Here is a 5,504-nt window from a genome sequence, read left to right as displayed (position 1 = left end):
ATCCAAAATGGACACGTGTGAAGCACGTGTGGGATTAATTGGACCATCTGGCCAATACCAGGGTTCCGAATGGGGAAAAAAATCAGAAAAGATGCTACCTAGCAAGGTGGGATAGCACACCAGGGCTCTATGATGCTGAGAAGAGGGCTGAAAGAAGGGCAGGGATCTCAGACTGTTTTTACTTCATTACTGACAGGAGCAGGAGCTCTTTCCCAGAAAGGGAGTGGGAGGCAGAATGTTTAGGCACAGAAAGAAGAAGGGCCAACAGCTAGAAATAGAGGAACACGAAGAACTGATGACATTTAGGGGAGAATTCACAGGACTTCTAAGGAATAATAAGCATAAATCTATCACTCCCTGCGTCACAGGACTGAAAACGTCAAAGGCCCTCTAAGCACTCAGGCAAAATTTCAATCCATTTTGTGAATAATATAAACTTTTCTTCAAAGGGGTGGCATCTCTCTAGTTGAACACTTTCAGCAATGGGAAATGTCTAACCTTAAGAGATTAAAATCATGGAGGTGGAAGGCAAATTCAATTACACTACATTCAGTTTCAACTCTACAAGTATCTACTATGTGCCAGACACTATAGGCACTGGACTCTATGTGTGAATAAAAGGCACAGTTCCTGCTCTGTGGATCTTATCTGTGGAAGACAGATATTCGAACAAGTAGAATGAGGGAAGTAGAGAGTGCAGCTCAAACACAAGGTGAGGTATCTCATAAGTAGCCGGGCATCTGGGAAGGCTTCACTAAGGAGGCAGCGTCTAGGCTGGGGCTTGAAGAGCGTGAGTTAGCTGAGTGCAAGGTGGAGGGACCCACGGGAGAGAACGGGTGCTTAAGGCGTCCCAGCTTCCAGAGAAGTTCAGAGTGTGGCAAGAAAGTGGAGTCTAGATCTCGAGGGGCCTTTAGATTGATACTGAGGAATGTGGTTTAATTCCAGAGGCAATGGGAAGCCTGGTGAACGATTTTTTAAAAAAGCAGGAGAAGCGCCCTCTCTACGCTGTGAAAGACGTTGCGGTACGGGGAGGAAGGGCGTGAAGGAGGCCAGAAGCCGGGTGGGAAGGCCTTGATGGCACAAGGAAAATGACCCAAAGTAAAGCGCCTCTCTACGACAAGACAGGGCCAAAAACAAAGGGATGGAGTTCAGAATGCGCCCCTTCCACTCTCAAGCCGAAAGTCTCCGTCCTCTCTCACCATTGCTGGGCAAAGCACGGAGGCTCGCTCTCTGTTTCCCCTCACACCGTGGAGTGTGGGCGGAGAGACGACTCCACGCCCTTTTTCCCATATAAGAAAACTGAGGCCCACAGTCCTGGTGTGGGGACCAAGGCGAAAAAACAATGCAAACGGCCTCCCAAGAGGCTGCCCGAAGTCAGGCACAATCCGTCGAGGGTCCCATAGCCTGCCCCATTTCTCCATCAGCCATTCCCAACTGGCCGCCTTTGCTATAGAAACAGTCCTCCCGCCCTCCTCAGCGCCTCGGTTTCGTCAATGCACCCTGGGAAATGCAGTCTATCTCTCGTTACCTGTCCGATGCATGAGCCCACTCTGCGTCCCTAAAGGACTACAAGTTCCAGAAGGCTATGCGAAAACTCCGGTGGTCTCTCGGGGATGCTGTCTTGTACAAGAGACAGAGGAACCCCGCGGGCGGGGCCGAAGGGAGTGGGGATGGCGCCCCCAATGGGCGGCCTCCTGGGCGGAGCCCAGGCCACCATTGGCTACGGCGGCACGGAGGAGGCGGGGACAGCGGAATGAGGCGCGGAGCTGTTCGCAGCTCCAGGTGCTGAGTCCGAGGGAGGCTCTGGACCGGAGAGCCGCGGTCGCAGCCGTCGCCGCAGCTGCCGCCGCGAGAGCCATCGCCTGGAAGCTGAAGCCGTGAGGAGCCCAGAGGAGCTGGGTGCGCTGCCGGGCGGCGATAGCCCTCCCGCCTCTCTGAGGTCGGTGCTGCTGAATTCGCTTTTGTTTTATTGGGGAAGGAATGAACCGAGGCGTGAGGGGACCTGGGAGTTGATGGGACCAGTCCTCGTCGCCCCCAAGACCATCTGTCCCGGAGAGCTGCTGACCGGCTCCTCGTGAGTCTCCCTGTGGCCCCGTGCCTGGGACCGGAGCAGCTTTGGTTAGTTTTTGTCTTATGGTGAAGGAGGTTCTTGAGCGTGAGGGGCGAGGAGAGGACTGGGGACCTGCCCCACCGTCTCTCCTGAGAGGGCGTTGAGAGACGGGAGCCTGTCTCAGCCTGTGCCTGAAGTCGAGGCTGCTTGGATTATTGAGGATGAGAGGGAGTGTTCCGGGACGAAAGATTCGGAGGCAGGAGGACCCTTCCCCACAACACCTCGGCTGCTTGGCGTTACAAAGAGGGTCTGGATGTGATGGATGAAACTGCGGTGCTCAACCTCCTCTGCTCAGACCCTCCTGAGGAAGGGCTGTTTGGGGACGTCAGAAAGACCCTTCCTCGAACCCACCCCTCCCCTGAATCCTAGGGTTTTTGTGAAAGGGGAGGGGGGCGGGAACAGGATGAACATGGAGACAGAGGACTCTTCCCCCTCCCAGTTGGACCCACCTAGATTATTGCGGGGGGATGGGGGTGTAGGGGGGAATGCGATGTGAAAAAGCTGAGAGACCCCTCCCCACCCTGTTAGGAGTCGCTGGGACAGGAAAGCACTGGCGGATTCTCCGGGTCCTCTGCGATCTGGGCCCCGTGTCTAAGGTCGGAGTGGCCTGGGGGTGGGGTGTGTGGTGGGGAAAAGTAAGAGGGATTGAGGAACCCCCTCCCGATCTCTCCCCTCCCGGGCTTTATCGCCTTGTCGCTCTCTAACTGGATTCAGGCCAGGGGCCCTAAGTTGAGACGACCCTCCCCGCCCCGCCCCGCCTTCGGGCTCCTGAACCGCAGCGGGTAGCCAAACCTGGATGGGCACGTGCTGGGCGGGACGGGGCTGGTCTTCTCTCAAGCGCCTTAGAGCTCCAGGCAGACGCTTCCCCGCCCCCCGCACCCGCCCCGTCCCCACAGACCCTTGGGCTGTTCCGCTCGGCGAGGGGCGCGCCTCAGATCCGACTGCCGAGACCTGTGTCCCAGGCATGCGGCGGCCACTCGGGGCGCGGGGCTTTCGCGCTCGGCCCCCGAATCCACGCGCGAGAGGACAAAGCCGCGGTCGCCGCACTGGCGGGCCTGCGCCACTGGCTGGGCGGGGGGCGCGGCCAGGAAAGGGGTGGGGGTGGCTTCGGGCGCGGCGCGGGGAGCTTCTGCGGAAACGTGCGAGAAAGCAGGCGGGAGACAAAGCGCGCTCGCTCCTTGCCGAGGGCCCGCGCGAGCCGGGATGGAAAATCCCGAGGGAGGAGGCGGCTGCTCCGGGCAAGGCACTATACCCCGCACCCTTCTTCCCCGCACACCACCACTCTCGCTGGTCCGGCACCCAGGATGCCGTGTGTGCGACGGTAGCCAGGGTCCCTTCTGTGGAGCGTTCAAGACCTGTGACCACGAGGACGTGGACAATTAAGGGGCTCCGCCTCGCGAGGAGGCTCCGGGGTTCAGGATGCATGAGTGGGCCAGGGTCGGTAGGGGCATCCTGACTGGACCCCCTAACCCCACTCCATCAGCCGGTGTTGGGTCAAATTTGGTTCCAGGATTCAAATGTGTGTGTATGTGTCACAGTGTGTTTGCAAGGGTGATGGTGTGGATCCAAGTGTGAGTGTGAATGTGTATGCCTGGGTGAGGTGCCAATGTGTGCTCCAGTGTTCGTGTGTGTGTCATGGTGAGCTTGTGCATCTAGCTGGTTGTATGTGAAAAGAATCAACTGCTGGCCTTGGATGGTGGGGGTTGGGGCAGGGTAGTCATCCCGTCAACTCTCAGGCCTCCGTAATGTCCTAGGGTCCCAGTGCATGCCCTCAAGGTGGAGGTAGCTTCAGAGCATGTGCATGTGGTATGGCCCAGAAAGTGGGGCCTCACAAGTATGTGGAGCTCTTGTCAGCCCTTCTGGTGCTTTGAGTCTGACCCTGATAGCCTCACCAGCACCCTCCCCTTCCCATCCCTCAGAAACCTTATCCTGCTGTAATGGGCTGCCCTGAGGACCAGAACTCTGCTCCCCACCATCCTGGGCTGACAAGTGGAGCTTGGGGAGCTCATCAGCAGAATCCTTTATGGGGCGGGGGCAAGATTGTGTGGCAAGACAATCTTCGTCACTTTGGCCTCTATCTGCAAGGGCCATGAGACCGGAGTTGCTGGTCAGTTGACAGGTGGGCTCTCAGTAATACCAAACACTTATGGTGAAGGCACGACCATGACAGAGATATCACTGTGGGTAGATATCTTACAGGATGAGGATAGCCTTCCCAAACCTGCCCACTCCCACCAAGTGACCTCAGTTATACAGCACTTTGACAGCAAAGGTGCTGTCACCAGAGACTCCTTTCTCGTATGAGGGGTAGACAGTGGCCAATGGAACCACAGGAAGAACAGTTATCAGACAGAGCCGCCCTACCCGGCGTCTCCACAAGTGTCCACAGCGACCTCTGCTGGGCAGAAGTGTAACCAAGCTGAAATTTGGCAACGAACACTCCCTCACATTGTGAAAGCTCAGGTGGGTGTGGGCATTGTTAGGTAAAAACCATTTGGGGGCTACTTGTCTGCTTTTGGAGTCCTGAGTTGAAGTTCTTGTCTGCAGTTCCTTCAAGCAATGGAACAGCCACTATCCTCCCCCGTATAGAAATATTTAAAGAGAGCCTAAAGACCTTTGTTCAAGGTTTCATCCAACTGAGGGTGGACATTAAATCTGTTTAAGAGAAAAATGCATGAAAAGCATTCATCAAGCTCAGGGAGGTTTAAGCATATTTCCTGTCTTTTCCTCTCTTTCTTCAATTCTTTTCTTTTTTTTATTCCTATTCTACCTCTATCCTCCCCTCTTCCTCATTATTAATCAAAAGCATATTTTTCAAACATATACTTTCTTTTTCTCATCAACAATATGGCCTAGAAAGTATCAGACCCAGGTATCAGGGTGCTATTTTTAAATGCAAAGAACTAGTAAACACTGGCTCCTCCAGGCCTAATGATGGGAATAGGGGGGTGGATGGGATATGCTCAGTCTTAAATGCCCACCTGCTGACACACATCTCCCCTCCTGGAGTTGCTCTAATGTGATTTCAGGCAGCCACAAACTCTTCAGTGCTCCTTAAAGTAAAAGAGATATTTAAATACCTGGTATTGTTCTTACTTTGGCATCCGTGTGATTTGCATTGAACTACATGACTCAGTATCATAAAGTAAAAATAGGACTTAATCTCTTCCTTGCCTGTTCAGAAGGTGACTGTGTATGTGTGTTGTGTTCTGCACTGGAGAGTGAAAAGATAAATTATCTCATAAATTAAACTACCTGCTTATCCTGATTAGAGATTGTCACTTAACATCACATACAGGCAATGACATTATGTTTTTTTTTTTTAAATTCATACATGAGTCTCTGTCTTATAAAGCCTTTCTTCACACTCATACATTATTACTTTCACTCAAGG

The sequence above is a fragment of the Bubalus bubalis genome, chromosome 18 (genome assembly GCF_019923935.1).
Source record: "Bubalus bubalis isolate 160015118507 breed Murrah chromosome 18, NDDB_SH_1, whole genome shotgun sequence".
Taxonomy (NCBI): Eukaryota; Metazoa; Chordata; class Mammalia; order Artiodactyla; family Bovidae; genus Bubalus; species Bubalus bubalis.
Note: the sequence above shows the minus strand (reverse complement) of the source record.